This window comes from Pogoniulus pusillus, chromosome 30, assembly GCF_015220805.1.
Source record: "Pogoniulus pusillus isolate bPogPus1 chromosome 30, bPogPus1.pri, whole genome shotgun sequence".
Classification (NCBI taxonomy): Eukaryota; Metazoa; Chordata; class Aves; order Piciformes; family Lybiidae; genus Pogoniulus; species Pogoniulus pusillus.
The window spans coordinates 14,607,299-14,627,042 of NC_087293.1; the positions used below are offsets into that span (position 1 = coordinate 14,607,299).

The following is a 19,744-nucleotide window of genomic DNA, read 5'->3' on the forward strand; positions in this document are numbered from 1 at the left end:
ACTCTTTGGAGATCATTGGTGCCTGAGGAAAGAAAGTGTTAGAGACACTGGCTGGGGCAAGGAGAAGCCAACTGAGGTGGAACACACATGGACTCAGTGCTTCCTGCCCCCAGCTCCACACACTCCCCACTCTTCTGCTGTTTGTGGCTACAAAGGATGGGCAGTCATCAAATTCCAGATGTCTTTTGGTGCTTCCCAGCAGCATCTGCTTGCAAATCTCCTTTTCACAGAATCACAGAATCAAGCAGGTTGGAAAAGACCTTCAATATCATTTGAGTCCAACCTAGCCCCTAACACCTTCTAACTAACCAAGCCATGGCAGCAAGTGCCTTGTCCAGTCTCCTTTTAAACACCTCCAGGGATGGAGGCTCCACCACCTCCCTGGGCAGCCCATTCCAATGCCAATCACTCTCTCTGCCAACAAATTCCTCCTAACATCCATCCTGAACCTGCCCTGGCACAACTCAGGACTGCATCCCCTTGTTCTTGTTGCTGGTTGCCTGGCAGCAGAGCCCAACCCCACCTGGCTACAGCCTCCCTTCAGGTAGTTATAGACAGCTGTGAGGTTATCCTCACCACATCCCCTCCTGCACACACCCACACCAGACCTCCTGAAAGAAAACTCAGTCCTGAGCTGCCCCAAAGATGTTGATTTTCTTGTTGGCTGCTTCTTTACCTTCCCTTCCAGTCCTAAGGCAGCATAGAAGGGGGTGAGTCACAGCTTTGAAATCCATGCTGGATGCCAGCTGAAAACAGAGGCTTTACACCATCAAGTTGACAGATGAGGCCAAGGCAGCCCTGCTCAGCACAGACCCATCCATATTCCCAGCTAAAAGAAATATTGCATTTTTTAAGGGGAAAGAACCATATTTAAGAGATAAAGGAAAAGAAAAGGGGTTGGAAGGGTTTTTTTTTCCCTGCTGGTCATCAATTATCATAATAAAACAGAAAGGAGGGGTGGGGAGAAATTTCACTTTAAAGACATGCTAAAGCTCCCCCTCCTAATCTTCAAAGAGATAAAGGAGAGTGGCTGCCCTCAAATAAGCCACTCTGCCACGAGGCAGCTGCTGCCTTGGTGCTTGGGGACCTTCATCCAGCCCCCAAAAGAAGCTCAGGAGAAACTTGACCTGAGTCTGGTTGGGTTCAGCAGATGATAAGGAAAAAGGGACAGGAAGAAATGGTGGATCCAGTGGTGGGTGATGGCTTGGGGAGGGCGTTGGGAGAGTCCTGGGCTTTGAGGTGGCACCAGGGGACATGGAGGGGAGTCTTGTAGTCTTCTTCTCCCTCCAAGCCCCACACCTCCTGTATAGTTTGAACTCAGGACAGCCTAGAAGACAATAAAAAGCCATAGAATCAGTCAGGGTTGGAAGACACCACAAGGAGCAGCCAGTTCCAACCCCCCTGCCATGCCCAGGGACACCCTACCCTAGAGCAGGCTGCACACAGCCTCAGCCAGCCTGGCCTCAAACACCTCCAGGGATGGGGCCTCAACCACCTCCCTGGGCAACCCATTCCAGGTTTCACCACTCTCATGGTGATGATTGGGTTGGACCTGCAGGAGCAGATCTCAGGCACAGCTCTCTGAAGTCAGTGGTCTCCAGCTGAGTTTGGATTAAGGCTTTTGAGGCATTTCTGGGCTCCTCAGTTCAAGAGAGATGTTGAGGTGCTGGAAGGTGCCCAGAGAAGGGCAGCAAGGCTGGGGAGGGGCCTGGAACACAGCCCTGTGAGGAGAGGCTGAGGGAGCTGGGGGTGTGCAGCCTGCAGCAGAGGAGGCTCAGGGCAGAGCTCATTGCTGCCTGCAGCTCCCTGCAGGGAGGCTGTAGCCAGGTGGGGTTGGGCTCTGCTGCCAGGCAACCAGCAACAGACCAAGGGGACACAGCCTCAAGTTGTGCCAGGGGAGGTCTAGGCTGGATGTTGTTAGAAAGTTGTTGTCAGAGAGAGTGATTGGCATTGGAATGGGCTGCCCAGGGAGGTGGTGGAGTCTTTGTGGCTGGAGGTGTTGAATCCAAGCCTGGCTGGGGCACTTAGTGCCATGGTCTGGTTGCTTGGCCAGGGCTGGATGCTAGGTTGGGCTGGCTGAGCTTGGAGCTCTCTTCCAACCTGGTTGATTCCATGATGTCATGGCTCTGGGTGAGGATGAAGCCCTGGCTGAGCTGTGGGTGAAGGAGGCCAGCAAGGTGCAGGGCTGTGAGCTCAGCAGGAGGCAGCTGCTCAGCTCAGCCCTGAGCTGCTTCCCAGCAGGCAGATTTTTATATATCTTTAGGTGCTTGAGTGCAGTCCTGTCAACACATGGGAAAGGAGGTGGTCCTGGCTGCGTGCAGGGAGCAAATCCACCACCTCACAGGCAGAGATTGACTGTGCTTGACAGCTGGAGCAGGTCTCTGCCTCTGGGGTGCAGCAGCCCCACAGCGAAGGTACCGCAGAGCTTCTCTGCGTGAGCTCATCAAAAGGTTAGCCCAAGGTTTCTGACCCTCCTCCGGAGCCAAGCCCCAGCCAAGCTCTCTGGGCATCAAGTTACTTCTCCAACTCGTGGCATGCAAGTCCCCCCTGGCAGAGGTGGTTGCTCTCCAAGGAGCCCTACAAATCTGGCCCAAATCTCCTAAGCAGCCACAGCAACATCTCTCCCCCACCCCCGGCCTCAGCATTCCAGGTGTTTTCTTCCACCTTTGTCTCATAACACAATACACAAAGGACAACCCTCTTCCAGATATGGGAATCTGTGAGCCAAGTCCCCCCCCACACACCCCCAGCAGCCCACTAAATCCTACCCCTCCATGTAATTTAAATCACAGCTCTTATACCTAGAGGAAGGAGGGGGAGGTTGCTGGGCTTGGACTTCATCTGCTTAATGAAGCCTCTGCAATACCTTTCCCCCTTGTACCTCCAGCAAAAAATCAGGAGGTTTGGTCAGAGCTGCTGGCTGAAGGAGCTGGTTCCTCCCTGGAAGTGTTCAAGGTCAGGTTGGACAAGGCCTTGAGCAGCTTGGTGTAGTGGAAGGTGATCTCTGCCTGTCCTGGGGAAGTCAGAACTAAATGATCCTTAAGATCCTTTCCAACCCCACCCATTGTGTGCTTCCTCTGGTGAAGCTGCTGTGGCTGGAATAAGGTAGCCCAGCCTCAGTGTGCTGATGGTGCTGGGATGATGTCAGCAGCCAGGGCTGCTTGCAGCTCTGGCCAAGCTCCTGGGGGAGCTCAGTGCTGAGCTGCTGGCAACTCTCATCTCAGATAAGGAAGAAGGCAGAGAAAAGCCAGGGCATGTCCCCATCCTGGGGATGCTGAGGCTGAGCAACTGTGTTTGTGTATGGAGCAAGAAATGCAGAAGAGAGAGATATTCCCTTCCACCTAACCTCCTGTAGAGCTGGATCCACTTTGTCCCTTCACTGCCACAGGAGTCATCCCCTCAAACACTTGTGTTAGTGAACAGGATGTAAATCATTCCATCAACCAGGTTGGAGGAGACCTCCAAGCTCAGCCAGCCCAACCTAGCACCCAGCCCTGCCCAACCAACCAGACCATGGCACTAAGTGCCCCAGCCAGGCTTGGCTTCAACACCTCCAGGCACAGAGACTCCACCACCTCCCTGGGCAGCCCAACTTGAGACTGTATCCCCTTCTTCTGTTGCTGCTTGCCTGGCAGCAGAGCCCAACCCCACCTGGCTGCAGCCTCCCTGCAGAGAGCTGTAGACAGCAATGAGCTCTGCCCTGAGCCTCCTCTGCTGCAGGCTGCACACTCCCAGCTCCCTCATGGAATCCTGACTGATTCTATGACCTCAAGCACCAAAGCAGTGAGTCAGAGTGGGTCAGAGTCAGGATGCAAAGACCTCAAGCACCAAAGCAGTGAGTCAGAGAGGGTCAGAATTAGGATGCAAAGACCTCAAGCACCAAAGAAGTAAGTCAGAGTGGGTCGGAGTTAGGATGCACAGACCTCAAGCACCAAAGCAGTGAATCAGAGTGGGTCAGAGTTAGGATGCAAAGACCTCAAGCACCAAAGCACTAAGTCAGAGTTAGGATGCAAAGACCTCAAGCACCAGAGCAGTAAGTCAGAGTGGGTTGGAGTTAGGATGCAAAGACCTCAAGCACCAGAGCAGTCAGAGTGGGTTGGAGTTAGGATGCAAAGACCTCAAGCACCAGAGCAGTAAGTCAGAGTGGGTTGGAGTTAGGATGCAAAGACCTCAAGCACCAGAGCAGTAAGTCAGAGTGGGTTGGAGTTAGGATGCAAAGACCTCAAGCACCAGAGCAGTCAGAGTGGGTTGGAGTTAGGATGCAAAGACCTCAAGCACCAGAGCAGTAAGTCAGAGTGGGTCGGAGTTAGGATGCAAAGACCTCAAGCACCAAAGCAGGGTCCCCCCTTCCCCCAAGGCTACCCTGAGGCTGATGGCGCTTTGGAGAGCCTGAACAAGAAGCAGCAGAGCACATGTGTGAGACATGGCACCTCCTTTCCTACCGGCAGGAAGGGAAAGCCCCATAAATAAATGGTGAGAGCAAAGATATTGCAGGTCCTCCTAGAAAGCGCCTGGAAGCTGCCTCAGAGGCAAGACGGGGAGGAGGAGGAGGAGGTGGGGAGGAGAGGAAGGGCAACTGACTGACAACCTGATTTAAGACCTGCCTGAAAAAGCAAACAAAAGCAATTGAAAACTGCAGCATCCAGGCAAACTTCGGAGGTTGTATTTTCACAAGTGAGGACTGATGGTAAGAGCAGCTTAATCCCCCCGGTGGACTTTCCACACCTCCGCAGCGCTTGGGAACGGGGCCAGCTGCTTTGTTTTGCAGCTGATGGCTGCAATAACATTGTCCGGGCTGGGGAGGGGGGGGTTGGGGATTGAAACAGGATGGGCTGGGAGGGAGCTACTCGCCAGGCAGGCAGCCCCAAACCTGCTTGGTTTATTAAGACCTCCCCCACTAACCCCCGGAAAGAAGAGTCAGAGAATGGGTTAGGTTGGAAGGGACCTCAAAGCTCAGCCAGGTCCAACCTCCTGCCATAGGCAGGGACATCTCCCCCTAGAACAAGTTGTTCAAGGCTTCATCTAACCTGGACTTGAACACCTCCCTGGGCAACCTGTGCCAGTGTCTTACCACCCTTAACCTATGCCACTGTCTCACCACCCTCACTGTAAAGAATACTTTGCTAACAGCCACTTTCAATCTCCCCTCTGCCACTTCAAACCCATCCCTCCTCCTCCTCTCCTTACCAGACCTTGTCAATAGTCCCTCCCCAGCCCTCCTCTAGCCCCCTTCAGATCCTGGAAGGCCACTGCAAGGTCTCCTCCAAGCCTTCTCTTCTCCAGGCTGCAGAGCCCCAACTCTTGTAGCCTGTCCTCAGAGCAGAGCTGCTGCAGCCCTCTCAGCATCCTCGTGGCCCTCCTCTGCACTGGCTCCAACAGTTCCATATCCTGCTTGTGCTGGGGGCTCCAGAACTGCATACAGGACTCTAGGTGAGGTCAAACAATCTCCAATTATGGATCCCTCCTCAGGTATCTCTGTGGAGCCTTGCAACTTGTAACAAATTCAATGGGCTGGAAAGGGATGGATGGAGAAGGTGGAGGATGTTTACTTTGCCTTTTGCTCTTCAACCATCAGATGTAGACTTTTAAGCTATGTGCAGACAAAAAAATTGTTGGATTCAGGAGCAGGGCAATGAAGCTGGGGAGGGGCCTGGAGCAGAGCCCTGTGAGGAGAGGCTGAGGGAGCTGGGGGTGTGCAGCCTGCAGAAGAGGAGGCTCAGGGCAGAGCTCATTGCTGTCTGCAGCTGCCTGAAGTGAGGCTGTAGCCAGGTGGGGTTGGGCTCTGCTGCCAGGCACTCAGCAACAGAACACACACACAACCTCCCTGGAGGTGTTCAGGACCAGGTTGGATGAGGCTTTGAGCAACCTGTTCCAATGGAAGGTGTCCCTGCCTATGGCAGGGGGTTGGAACTGGCTGAGCTTTGAGGTCTCTTCCAACCTAAACCACTCTGTGATTCACCTGAGGTGGTGGAACATTTAAGCCTGACAGCCTCTTGCAGGCTAAGAAGCCCCAATCTGGCATCTGGGAGATCTCAGAGGATGTCCAGAGGGTTAAAAGCAGCTGAGGTATCTCTTGGTAGCTAAAGCCTTAATGATCACACTCTTAACTCCAGCAGCCTGAGCTGTTGAGGCAGAGAACTTATTTAGGTAACACTTGAGGTAAGGACCACGCTGGTTGTGCCAGCTGGGCTGATGGGTGCTAAATCCCACCAGGAGATGGGGCTGATCCCTTCCACACCGCAGCTCATGACATTGTTAGGGTGGAGCAGGTCTGTGAACAGCCCAAGCACACCTCTGTGCTTCTGCTGGTTGCTGTTTGCAGGAGCACCCTGTGCTCTCCAGACCCGAGGGGATGCATCACCTCTGCCTGCCAGGTACTGCCATGACATCTGGAAACCAGACTGGAGAGAATCTGCTCCTTTCCTGCTCAGAGGGAAGATAAATGAACCTACCCCAGTCGACCTGAGATTGTTCAAAGGGACAGATGATATATCAAGGGCTGCATCTGGGTAGGGTGTGTAGAATCATAGGACTGCCTTGGATGGAATAGAGCTTTAAGATCATCAGGTCCAACTATTAACCAAGCACTGGCTTGGGTGGTTCTTGCTGCACTGAGCAAGATGAGTTTGTGTGCTCCAGGCAAGTAGTTGGACTTGATCTCAATGGTCTCTTCCAACATTAACAGTTCTGTGATTGGATTATTTGGGTGGATGCTGAAAATGCACAAGGGAGACCAGAACAGTGGCTGAGAGGACAGAATGGTTTTGGTAAGAAGGGACCTGAGAGGACAGAATGGTTTTGGTAAGAAGGGACCTGAGAGGACAGAATGGTTTTGGTAGGAAGGGACCTGAGAGGACAGAATGGTTTTGGTAGGAAGGGACCTGAGAGGACAGAATGGTTTTGGTAGGAAGGGACCTGAGAGGACAGAATGGTTTTGGTAGGAAGGGACCTGAGAGGACAGAATGGTTTTGGTAGGAAGGGACCTGAGAGGACAGAATGGTTTTGGTAGGAAGGGACCTGAGAGGACAGAATGGTTTTGGTAGGAAGGGACCTGAGAGGACAGAATGGTTTTGGTAGGAAGGGACCTGAGAGGACAGAATGGTTTTGGTAGGAAGGGACCTGAGGGGACAGAATGGTTTTGGTAGGAAGGGACCTGAGAGGACAGAATGGTTTTGGTAGGAAGGGACCTGAGAGGACAGAATGGTTTTGGTAGGAAGGGACCTGAGAGGACAGAATGGTTTTGGTAGGAAGGGACCTGAGAGGACAGAATGGTTTTGGTAGGAAGGGACCTGAGAGGACAGAATGGTTTTGGTAGGAAGGGACCTTGAAGATCATTTATTTCCAACACCCTGCCATAGGCAATGCTTGCAAAGATGAAGTGAGGAAGGGCTGGAGAAGGACCTCAAGGGGTTACAACATCACTGCTAGAATGAAGCTGCATTGTCTTTGACTAGGAGAAGATGGAACTGAGGTCCTGGAGTCCCTGGCAGCGATGAGGCTGCAACCAGCTGCAGATGGGAGCTGAGGAAAAGCTTGGGAGAAGCCAAATCTGCCACAAGGCATCTTTGGCATGTCAAGGGAAATCATAGGATGGCCTCAATTGGAAGGGACTTTAAAGATTCCCTCATTCCACCCCACCTGCCACAGACAGGGACACCTCTCACCAGACCATGTTGCTCCAAGCCTCATCCAGCCTGGGCTTTAAACACTTCCAGGGATGAAGTATCTACAACTGCTCTGGGCAACTCCTTCCAGTGTCTCACCACCCTCAGAGTAAAGAACTTCTTCCTGCTGCCCAATCTAAATTCACCCTGCTCCAGTTTCAAACCACTGCCCCTGTCCTATCACCACAGGTCTTTATCATTAGTCCCTCTCCAACCTTTCTGTAGCCCCCTTCAGATGCTGAAGGCCTCCTCCTGCCCACTCACCAGCACATCTCACCCAAACCACCCTGCTCAGCCTTTTACTGCCATACCCCTCCTGCTGCCCCATGGCTTCCAGCACAGGACCAGCAGCTACCTTGCTGCTCTGCCTCTCCAGAGCAGGATTTAGCCCCCTCCTCCCCCTGAAGCAAGCTCAGAAGCCAAGCACATTGCAGCCAGCACTTCCAAACCCTCTTCTCCTTTGCTGATGCCTCACTCTGGGTTTTGCTGCCTGGGCCTGGCCCCAAGGCTGATGCATCTCCTCCGAGCTGTGAGCACATCAAACACACGACCCTAACCACCTCCCCAGCTCCAGCCTTTCTCCACCCACCTCCCCAGCAGCTGGCAGGGATGGAGAAGAAGCAGGAAGCCCCAGAGCCGTGAGCTTCGCCGCACTTTAGCTGTGAATGGAAGCAACAGGAGAGCAACCACCTCACGGAGCAATTGCTTCCACAAGCCTCACCTTAGGCATCTGCCTGGAAAATGGAAATAAAAAGAGGAGGGGAAGGGAAGCAAGAGAAAGAAAAAGGGAAAAGGCAGCCCAAAGGCCTCCCATCTAATTGATTTCCTGATGGAGACAGATGTTTTAGTGCTCGCTCTTTATTGAGCGGACCTGAGCTGGAGAGCTGCAGCCTTGCTGCTCCCTAAGGGTTACTCTCCCCCTCCCAGCCCTCGGTGAGGGTGATGGTCCCAACCGTTTCCACTCGTGCTGTCAGCAGCCCCAGCACTGATGGAGATGGATGAGCAGGGTCGGGTTGTTAGTGCTGCCTTGAGCTGGTGGCTGCCTGCCGCTGCGCCTCTTGCGTTGTCCTGCTGCTCTCTGGGGCTAAGGACCAAACGAGGCTGAGTTCTTCTCTGCTAGTTTGAGGCTAATTGGAATATTGTAATGAGTTCAAATTAGATTATAGGCTGTGAAAAGGAAAGAGTGGGGATGTCTACTGCACTCATAGGCTCAAGGACACGGAACATAGATAGGAAGGAGCAGGAGTGTTGCAGTTGGTGCCTTGGGCTGCTTTCTAACCCCTCTGGCTGATCCTCCAACCTCACCTTGCACCTAAAGCAGACACTGGGATAAGGTAGAGGGGTGGAAAGGATGGGGAAAGGGTGGTTGGGAGCCCCTCCTGAGGACTCAGGTTTCTGGGAGGGCTGCTGTGTTTCTGTATTACCTTTAACTTGTCTATAGCTGTAAATGCTGTAGCTGCTTGTCTCTTGTGCTGAGCTGTAATCATAAAGCTTCATTCCTTAACTTCCAGCCTGCTGAGTCCACTCTGGGGGATCTCATAAGAGTTGGGGGGGGGGGCAAGTAACTCCCAAATCATCACATACTTCCCAAGAGTGTCAGCTTCCCCTAAGCCATTGAATTGTTTGGGTTGGAAAAGACCTCCAAGATCATCCAGTCCAACCAGCAACCCAACCCCACCATGGCCATTAAGCCATGTGCCAAAGTGCCATGGCCACAGGTTTCTTGAACACCCCCAGGGATGGGGACTCCAGCACCTCCCTGGGCAGCCTCTGCCAATCCCAAACAGTTTTTTTGCCTGTATCCCACTCAGCCTTCAGAGCACCAAGAAGTGCCCTGGCATTCTGCACCTTGAATACTGGGTTCAGTTTTGGGCCCCTTACTATGAGAGTATATCCAGAGAAGGGCAGCAAAGCTGGGGGAGGGGCTGGAGAACAGGGCTGGGGAGGTGCAGCTCAGGGAACTGGGGGTGTTTACCTTGCAGAAGAGGGGGCTGAGGGGAGACCTCAGCCTGAAAGGAAGTTGCAGTGAGGGGGGGGTTGGGCTCTTCTCCCTAGTATCAGGTAATAGGTTGAGAGGCATTGGCCTGAAATTGTGCCAGGGGAGGGTTAGGTTGGGGAGAAGGAAAAATTTCTTTGTTGCAAGAGTGGTAAAGGATTGGCAGAGGCTGCCCAGAGAGGTGCTGGAGTCCCCATGCCTGGAGGAGGTCAAGAACCCTGTGGCCATGGCACTTGGGGACATGGCTCAGTGACTATGGTGGGGTTGGGTCTATGGTTGGACACAGTGGTCTCAGGGGTGGTTGGACACAGTGGTCTCAGGGGTGGTTGGACACAGTGGTCTCAGGGGTGGTTGGTCTCAGAGGTCTTTTCCAACCCAAACAATCCTATGACTCCAGCAAATGACTTTCCTGATCATATCTCATGGTCCAGACCAGCTCAGCCTAAGCAGCCAGAGCTGTGGCATCCTGCCCCTAGCACCACTGCTCAATGTCAGCTGCTCTGAGGGATCAGCATGAAAGCTTTGTCTGGGGGGCTCCTCAGCCACCTCCCCCTCTAAGGAGCCATTGCTCCCAGCAGCCTGCAGAGGAAGCTGACTGCAGCACTTCAAAAGGAAAAGCTCACTCATGGGTAAAGGCCTTTTAAAATGGGATTAAAAATTCACCTTTTTGCCCCATATTTTTTTTTTTGTCATTTCTAATCAAACCTATCCTGAGGCAGAGGCAAGAATGAGTTTAGCTCTTTGCTTTTCTGGCAAAGCTGAAGAGATGTTTTTTTTTCTGGGGGGGGGGAGAGGGTTTCTAAAGGAAAGATTTGATAATACCTAAGAAGAAACCCTCAAAGCATTATCCCAAACATCCAAAAGGGGAAAAAAAAAAAGGTCCTGCTGAAAACTTCAAAGCTCTTCATTCACTTCAAATCCTCTCCACCACATTTCCCTGGATGGATGTTCACAGAATCAAGCAGGTTGGAAGATATCTCCAAGCTCAGCTAGTCCCAGCTTATCACTCAGCCCAGGGGAGATTGAAAGTGGATGGTAGGAAGAAGTTGTTTGCAGTGAGGGTGGTGAGACATTGGCACAGGTTGGGCAGGGAGGTTGTGGAGCACAGGGAGTGAAGGTGGTGAGACATTGGCACAGGTTGGGCAGGGAGGTTGTGGAGCACAGAATCCCCCAATGTGATCAAAGATCACATTGGGGGATTCTGTGCTCCACAACCTCCCTGGAGGTGCTCAGGACCAGGTTGGATAAGGCCTTGAGTGACCTGTTCTAATGGGAGGTGTCCCTACCTATGGCAGAGGGCTTGGAACTGGCTGATCCTTGAGGTCCCTTCCAACCTAAACCATTCTATGCCACTTCTTATGCCTCAGCTTCCACCCATCACCCCTTGTCCTGTCATGGGGCATCATCCAGGAGATCTTGGCTCCATCCTTCTGGCATTTACTCACTCTTTGCATCTTTAGACCCTTCTTGCCCCATCCATCCTCCCTAGGCACACACAGCCCTGCGCTGCGCTGCATAAGGCATGACAGCCAGAGGAGATATCCCAGGGCAGGGGGTGGGGAGGGATTTGGTGCTCAGCAGCAGGTAGGTGGCCTTTGATCCCAGGGCAGAAGGGCTGATGGCTAAGAGACAGGCTCTGCAGCCATCCCTCCTTCCCTAATTCCCTTCTGAAGTGCTGGAGCCACTGTCAGCTCTCATTAAAAGGAGCGAGCGCCCTCGGTTTGATTTCCAAGCAGAGCCAAGTGGACAAGAACATTAACCCCAGCAGGGGGGGGGCAGGAGAAGGCACCTCCTTGCCTTGAATGTTTGGACAAAAAATTTGCTCTCATTAGGGCAGAAGCTGAGGAGATGTTGGCTCTGAGGGGCTGGCAGGATGGTGCTTTGCCAAGGGCTTTGTCACCACCTGAAGCGCTCCTCTGAGAGCAAGCAGGCTGTAACTGAGGCCAGGCAATGGTTGGGAGGGGGAAAGAGAAGGATTCCAGGGTCAAAAGGGCCTTGTGCACTGCTGTGATCCACTGTAGGTTGGGGAGACTGAGTGAGGTGACTGCAGGCAGATGCTCTGGTGATGATCATGCCCTGAAAGGTTGTGTTAGATGCTCCTTGAGGTCTCTTCCCACCTGGCATGCTGTGGAATCTGTGTTCACTGCCCATTTCAAGCTGGCTCATCAGAGGCTCCCTGTCAGACATGATTCTTGCTTAAAGCTGGGAAAGCTCCATTTTGGATTCTAAAAGCTTGTTTTCACAGAAGCCCCCTTCAGGTATTGGAGGATTGCTCAAAGGTCTCCCTGGAACCTTCTCTTCTCCAGGCTGAACAACCCCAACTCTCTCAGCCTGTCCCCACAGTGTCATAGAATCATCATGGAATCACAGAATGGCAGGGGCTGGAAGGGACCTCCAAAGCTCAGCCAGTCCAACCCTCCTGCCAGAGCAGGAGCACTGAGAGCAGATCACACAGGAACACAGCCAGGTGGGTTCTGAGTATCTCCAGAGAGGGAGACTCCACAACCCCCCTGGGCAGCCTGTGCCAAGGCTCTGATACCCTCACAGGGAAAAAAAAATCATCCTTGTGTAATAGAATCAAGCAGGTTAGAGGAGGCCTCCAAGCTCATCCAGCCCAACCTAGCACCCAGCCCTGCCCAAGCAACCAGACCATGGCACTAAGTGCCCCAGCCAGGCTTGGCTTCAACACCTCCAGGGATGGTGACTCCACCACCACCCTGGGCAGCCCATTCCAATGCCAATCACTCTCTCTAGCAACAACTTCCACCTCACATCCAGCCTAGACCTGCCCTGGCACAGATTCAGGCTGTGTCCCCTTGTTCTGGCCCTGGCTGCCTGGCAGCAGAGCCCAACCCCACCTGGCTACAGCCTCCCTGCAGGCAGCTGCAGACAGCAATGAGCTCTGCCCTGAGCCTCCTCTGCTGCAGGCTGCACACCCCCAGCTCCCTCAGCCTCTCCTCACAGGGCTGTGCTCCAGGCCCCTCCCCAGCCTTGCTGCCCTTCTCCAAACACCTTCCAGCACCTCAACATCTCTCTTGAATTGAGGATCCCAGAACAGGACACAGCACTCGATGGCCTCACCAGCAGTGCCATTCCACAAGAGCATTCATTTGTTTTCCACAGGACTTTGTTGATGCTGGGGGGGGGTGGGGGGGAGTGGAAATCATTCACATTCCCAATGTTCCCTTTCACCTTGAACCAGTTTTGAATGCTGCTTCTGCGTGCAACAAGGAGGTTAATGCTTCACTGTTCAGCCTCCCCAAGTGCTGCACAGAAAATCCACACCCACCCAGCCCCACCCCAGGCAAAAGCAGGCACTTGAAACATCAAAAAGCCAGCCACATGCTTGGCTGCTCAGATATCTGCTCAGCACCAAACCCCACCAGAGAGATGTTGAGGGTAATGTGATGGGACACAGCACAACTGTCATGTTACTTGCAGGGAGCTGCCTCAAACATCAAGATCAAGCAGAGCCTCAGGAGATGGGATCCAACCTTGGTTCAACCCTGAGCTGTCTCGAAGGGACCACCCTTTTCCTTGCCCAGAAAGCTGAGAATCACTGAGCCCCAATGCTGCAGCACATGGCCAGGGCAGTTAGCCTGGGTGACTGCAAAGCTAGGGCTGGGCAAGTCACAGAGCCATGGAACTGAGCAGGTTGGAAAAGACCTCCAGGATCATTGAGTCCACCCTAGCACCTGACACCTTCTAATTAGCTAACCCATGGCACTAAGGGCCTCACCCAGCCTCCTCTTAAACACCTCCAGGGACAGACTCCACCACCTCCCTGGGCAGCCCATTCCAATGCCAATCACTCTCTCTGACAACAACTTCCTAACAACATCCAGCCTAGACCTGCCCTGGCACAGCTTGAGACTGTGTCCCCTTGTTCTGTTGCTGGGTGCCTGGCAGCAGAGCCCAACCCCACCTGGCTACAGCCTTCAGGTAGTTGCAGACAGCCATGAGCTCTGCCCTGAGCCTCCTCTTCTGCCCACCACCATGGCCACCAAACCACAGCCCCAAGTGCCATGGCCACAGGTTTCTGGAACACCTCCAGGGTTGGGGACTCCACCACCTCCCTGGGCAGCCTGTGCCAATCCCTCACCACTCTTGCAGCAAACAAATCTTTCCTCCTCTCCAACCTAACTCTCCCCTGGCACAATCTCAGGCCAATTTCCTCTCCTATCACCTGATACCAGGGAGAAGAGCTCAACCTTCACTTCACTGCAACCTTCTTTGAGGCTGAGAGCAATGAGGTCTCCTCTCAGCCCCCTCTTCTGCAAGCTAAACAGCCCCAGTTCCCTCAGCTGCTCCTCTCCAGCCCTGTTCTCCAGACCCTTCTCCAGCTTTGCAGCCCTTCTCTGGACAAGTCCCTGCCCCTCAATGTCTTTCTTGGATTGAAGGGCCCAAAACTGAACCCAGTATTCAAGGTGCAACCTCACCAGGGCAGAGTGGAGTGGCACCATCACTTCCCTGCTGCTGCTGGAGCTGCTTCCAAGTGACTGGAATGTCTCAGCCTCCTTTTCTGTTCCCAGAAGGAAAGGAGGAGGAAAAGCCACTCAGTTCCATCCATGATTCTGAGTCAAAACATAAAGCAGGTGATAGAAGAGCCAAGGAAATGGAAGTAGTGAGAAACCTTTGTCCTAGAAAGCCAAACATTTGCAGCCTGGATCCTGTGGAACATCACAGACATTGTGGGATGGTAGAAGGCACATTCTGGTCCTCAATCCACAAGGTCTTTACTGGGCAGCCCCTGTCACAGCCTGGGGGAAGGGAAAAGAGGCAATTCTTTGTTGCATGTATTTTCTGGAGCCTGGGGGAAAGAGGAAAGGAAAGGAATGCCCTGGTGTGTGGCTCCTCAAGCCTGGTCCTATGGGAGCTGGTGGGCAGAAGGCAGGTGGCAATCCTCAGCTCCTAGCAGATAGTCAGGGACTATCTACCCAGCTGCAGACAACCCATTTGGTGACTTGGCAAGTGTTGGGTTACAGCTCACACATGGGGGACAGAAAGTGTCTCCATGTCACATGCCTGGTGGTGGTCAAAGCCCTCCCACAAACTTCTGGCTCTTTCCATCCCTTATCTAACACGAATGAGGCTGAGAGAGGGGGGAGAAAGAAATGTAACAACTCTTCCCTTGTTCTGGTGCCAGTGCTCTGCTCATGGATGAGACCTCACAGCCATGGGAGGCAACCTCTGCTCCTAACTCCCCCCAACATGCACAGTGCCCCTCTAGGGTCACAGAAGGGATCAGCTCAGAAGGGACTCTGGGAGGTCTCTTGTGCAGCATCCTGCTCAATGCAGCCAAGGCTGGGGAGGGGCCTGGAGCACAGCCCTGTGAGGAGAGGCTGAGGGAGCTGGGGGGGTGCAGCCTGCGGCAGAGGAGGCTCAGGGCAGAGCTCATTGCTGTCTGCAGCTGCCTGCAGGGAGGCTGTAGCCAGGTGGGGTTGGGCTCTGCTGCCAGGCACCCAGCACCAGAACAAGGGGACACAGCCTCAAGCTGTGCCAGGGGAGGTCTAGGCTGGATGTGAGGAGGAAGTTGTTGCTAGAGAGAGTGATTGGCACTGGAATGGGCTGCCCAGGGAGGTGGTGGAGTCTCTGTGCCTGAAGGTGTTTAAGAGGAGGATGGGTGAGGCACTTAGTGCCATGGGTTAGTTAATTAGAAGGTGCTAGGTTGGAGTCAATGACCTTGGAGGTCTTTTCCAACCTGCTTAATTCTGTGGTCCTGTGAAATGAGGCCAGAGGCCCTGAACAAGTTGTTTGGTGAGCAGGCTGCAGCTCCCAAGGCAAAACTGCTTCTCTGGAGGTCCTGGCTGTAGCATTAACATCAGCTAAGGCCAGGCTGTGAGTAGGAGGTGGGGTGGCTGAGAGGCTGTTTGCACAGGACAGAAATGATCCTACCAGTTTGGGCTGGAAGTTTGGTGGTTTCCTGACAGTTGTCCCATACCTCCACCTCCAGCACACACAGAATCAAGCAAGTTGGAAGAGAGCTCCAAGCTCAGCCAGCCCAACCTAGCACCCAGCCCTGCCCAACCAACCAGACCATGGCACTAAGTGCCCCAGCCAGGCTTGGATTCAACACCTCCAGCCACAGCCACTCCACCACCTCCCTGGGCAGCCCATTCCAATGCCAATCACTCTCTCTGACAACAACTTCCACCTAACATCCAGCCTAGACCTCCCCTGGCACAGCTTGAGGCTGTGTTCCCTCATTCTATTGCTGGGTGCCTGGCAGCAGAGCCCAACCCCACCTGGCTACAGCCTCCCTGCAGACAGCAATGAGCTCTGCCCTGAGCCTCCTCTTCTGCAGGCTGCACACCCTCAGCTCCCTCAGCCTCTCCTTACAGGGAATGCTCTGGAATGTTCCCTCTCTTTTTTCCCCCCACCCCTGCACTTGGAATTCAATTTCATGATGGTAACAGGACACCCTGGGGCAATATGTTTCCCAGGGATTATTGCCTGCAGCTTGGTGCTTTATGACACCTGCCATAATCACCACCAAAAATCTACAACCTGTCAGAGCTCATTACTTAAACCTGGGTCATAGCTTCACCTTATGAGCATCCTGATGGATAGAGCAGGGTCATAAAATTATATAGACTTTTGGTGGCAAGAGTTTGTGCAAGCAGCTCCTGAGAATGGCTTGCAGCTGGGCTAATTCACTTCGGACCCATCCTCAGCTCCAGAGCTCTTACAAGGTGTTTTTTGCTCTTACTCTGCCCACAGAGCTATTGTAGAAGGTGCACAAACCAATTCTGTGGCCTTGTGCCCCTCTGCTTCCCACATGCCTTGGCAAACACCACCAACAAACACCCTTCAGGCAAGCTCAGCCTGGGAGTGTCTCACAAGAGACCCCTGAGGAGCTGTAAAAAGCAAGTCCCAACCCAGGATCCTTCCTGCCTTTTACTCCAAACTGCCCATAAATGATTAGGCCAGGCTGGATGAAGCCTTGAGCCACCTGGTCTAGTGGAAGATGTCCCTCCCTATGGCAGGGAGGTTGCAGCTGGGTGATATTTAACCTCCTAAAACCTTTCTTCCAACCTAAACCATCCTTTTTATGGTCTTCAGAGGTCCTCTCCAATCCCTACCATGCTATGGTCCTGGGAAGTGCCCACATCACTTCTGCAGTTGCTCACAATCAAGTCTCTCTCTGTTCTCAGCTTGAGAGCAGCTCCACAAAACTCTTGGTCTTCCCAGTAGATTCCAAGGTGGTATTTTCTTTCCCTCCTTGCCAAGTTTCCTCCCAGCTCCTGCAGGGCAAACAGCAGCCACACAGCTCCTTTTGTGCTCCAGGGCTCAGCTAACAGGCCCCATCTGGGCTGACAAGCAGGACAGGAGCCCTCAGCCATGCTCAGAGGGTTGGCACACCATCAAAGTGGGCTTTGAGAGGGATCTAAAGGCAAAGGCACCTCCCTGGGCTTCAGTACTGCAGAGAAAGAGAGGGTCTGCAGGGCTTGGGCAGCCCATTAAGTACCTGTGCTTGGGGTGCTGGAGGCTCCTGCAGAGGTGCTGCTTTCAGGTGGGAGCCAGAGAAAGAGATTGGCTCCTTCTGAGTCCTGCACAAAACACAGAGCAGAGTCCCACAGAGCTCAGCCTGAGGGACAAAAACCAGACACAGCTCTAGACACTGAGCTGCCTCAGCCTTGTTCTCTCCAGGAGAGAGATGCAGGCACAGGGTGTGCCCAGCACCCAGCTGGAGATGTGGCTGTCCTGGCCCCTCACCACAGCACCAGAGCTAAGGCTCCCTCCAGCCAGCCTGTGGAAGGGGACATGTGAGTGGTCTCTGCACTGCAAAGCCAGGCAGAGCCTCCAGGAAGAGCCCAAGGTCCCAGATACCTCCAAGCAGATGTGGAGAGGACACCAAACCACAGTGCTCTGCCAAGAGTGGGTAGCCTGGGGCCTTGAGCCCGACAGAGTCCAAGGGAAGGCCATGAGGATGATGAGGGGACTGGAGCACTGCCTGATGAGGAGAGGCTGGGGGACCTGGGGCTGCTTAGGCTGGAGCAGAGAAGACTGAGAGGGGATCTAATCAATGTCTATAACTATCTGAGGGCTGGGGGTCAGGAGGGGGGAACAGGCTCTGCTCACTGCTCCCTGGAAGAGGACAAGGAGCAATGGATGGAAGCTGCAGCACAGGAGGTTCCAGCACAACACAAGGGGAACTTCTTGACTCTAAGGGTCCCAGAGCCCTGGCACAGGCTGCCCAGAGAGGTTGTGGAGTCTCCTTCTCTGGAACCTTTCAAGCCCTGTCTGGATCTGTTCCTGTGTGCTCTGAGCTGGATTGTCTGGTCCTGCTCTGGCGGGGGGGGGGGGGGGGGCTGGATTTGATGATCTCTTTGAGTCCCTTCCAAGCCCTGACATGCTGTGACAAGGGACAGCAGACACCAACTAGAACATAGGAAGCTCCATCTCAACGTGAGGCAAAGCTTCTTTCCTGTAAGGGTGACAGAGCCCTGCCGCAGGCTGCCCAGGCAGGTTTTGGAGTCTCCTTCTCTGGTGACTTTCAAGACCTGTCCCAGGTGATCCTGCTGTGGCAGAGGGCTTGCACTGGGTGATCTCTTTGGGTCCCTTCCAACCCCTAACTCCTGTGTTCGGGAAGCCACCAAGCAGGAGGCACAAGCGGACACCAGCCCTGCCCGGGGTCCGCCAGCCAGGTGTATTGACACCTAAACCGTGGGAAAACCACCTCAAATCCAGCTCTTCCTCCCGGGACCCAACCCACGGGAGATGCAGGGCGACAGTACCGAGCAGGAGCGGCGCATTCCCGGCGCCGGGAGCGGTCCTTTTCCCGGTCCCAGGGCCACTAGAGGGCAGTCGCGGCGTGTCCCGCACCCACAGCCGCCGGCAACGGCCCGGGGAGGCGACAGCCAGGGATGCTCGGGGGGGTCCGCAGGCACGCATCAGGACATCTGTCTCTCCCGAAGACGACAAAAGAAGTCTTCCTGAAGTTTTCTGCTCGGTTGAAGCCCTACAGGTGGGTGAGAAGAGGAGAAAAGTACCTTTAGCGTCCGTGTGACACCGCAGGCGCTCCCGGGCTGCTGCAGCTCCGAGCCACCGCTCCCAGCGCAAGGCAGAAAGGTCCAACCCCAGCTGAGCCTCTCCTTTTATCCCCTGCTAATGAGGCTAATTTAGGGGAGACCTGCCCAAGCCAGGCAGGTGCCAGCAGTTAGAGGCAGACACCTGTTGAGACGGGGGGAGATCTTTGAGATCCCCGTGGCAAAACTGCTCGCCCAGGGCTCACAATCCCTCTGCTGCTACCAAGCCACTGCCACTAAACCGCACCCCTCAGCTCCGCACACCTCAGTTCCACATCCTTCAGCTCCGCATCCCCCAGCTCCGCATCCCCCAGCTCCGCGCCCCTCAGCTCCGCACCGCTCAGCTCCACACCCCTCAGCTTTGCACCCTTCAGCTCCACATCCTTCAGCTTTGCACCCCTCAGCTCCGTATCCTTCAGCTCCGCACCCTTCAGCTCCGCATCCTTCAGCTCCTCACCCCTCAGCTCCTCACCCCTCAGCTCCACACCCCTCAGCTCCACATCCTTCAGCTTTGCACCTCTCAGCTTCACCCCTCAACTCCACACTGCTCAGCTCCACACCCTTCAGCTCCACATCCCTCAGCTCCACATCCCTCAGCTCTGCACCCCTCAGCTCCACATCCTTCAGCTTTGTACCCCTCAACTCCACATCCCTCAGCTCTGCATCCCTCACCTCTGCACCCCTCAGCTCCACATCCTTCAGCTTTGCACCCTGCAGCTCCACATCCCTCAGCTCCACATCTTTCAACTCCACAACCAGGTGGCTTTTAAATACCTCCAGGGATGGTGACTCTACTACTTCCCTGGGCAGCAATGGATGTGTCCACCTTGCTACAAAGATGGGAGCTGCTCTCGTTGGTGTCCTCCTGGCTTTCATGGGAATGCATTTCCTTGCTCCCTTTTTGCCCCAGGCCTATTGGGAGCAACAAACTCACTTCCAACAGGCCTGGGGAAAAGGGAAGGTTCAAAGGGAACAAGAAGCTTGCTCTCAAATATCATAGAAACAGCCAAGGTTGGAAGGGACCACAAGGATCATCTAGTTCCAGCCCCTCTGCC

The 19,744-nt window shown here is 54.1% G+C and overlaps 1 long non-coding RNA gene across 2 annotated transcripts; it reads right to left on the bottom strand.

The window, feature by feature from the left end:
* Positions 1-631: 631 nt before the first annotated feature.
* LOC135188757 (uncharacterized) lies at positions 632-18,710 on the bottom strand. Of its 2 annotated transcripts, none has more exons than XR_010307820.1 (4): positions 18,399-18,710; positions 17,129-17,210; positions 14,100-14,420; positions 632-1,327 (listed from the first exon to the last, which is right to left on the bottom strand). It is a non-coding gene; the product is annotated as an uncharacterized LOC135188757 (long non-coding RNA). The 2 variants fall into 2 exon arrangements; XR_010307821.1 differs by lacking the exon at positions 632-1,327 and adding an exon at positions 8,480-8,791.
* Between the last annotated feature and the right edge of the window lie 1,034 nt (positions 18,711-19,744).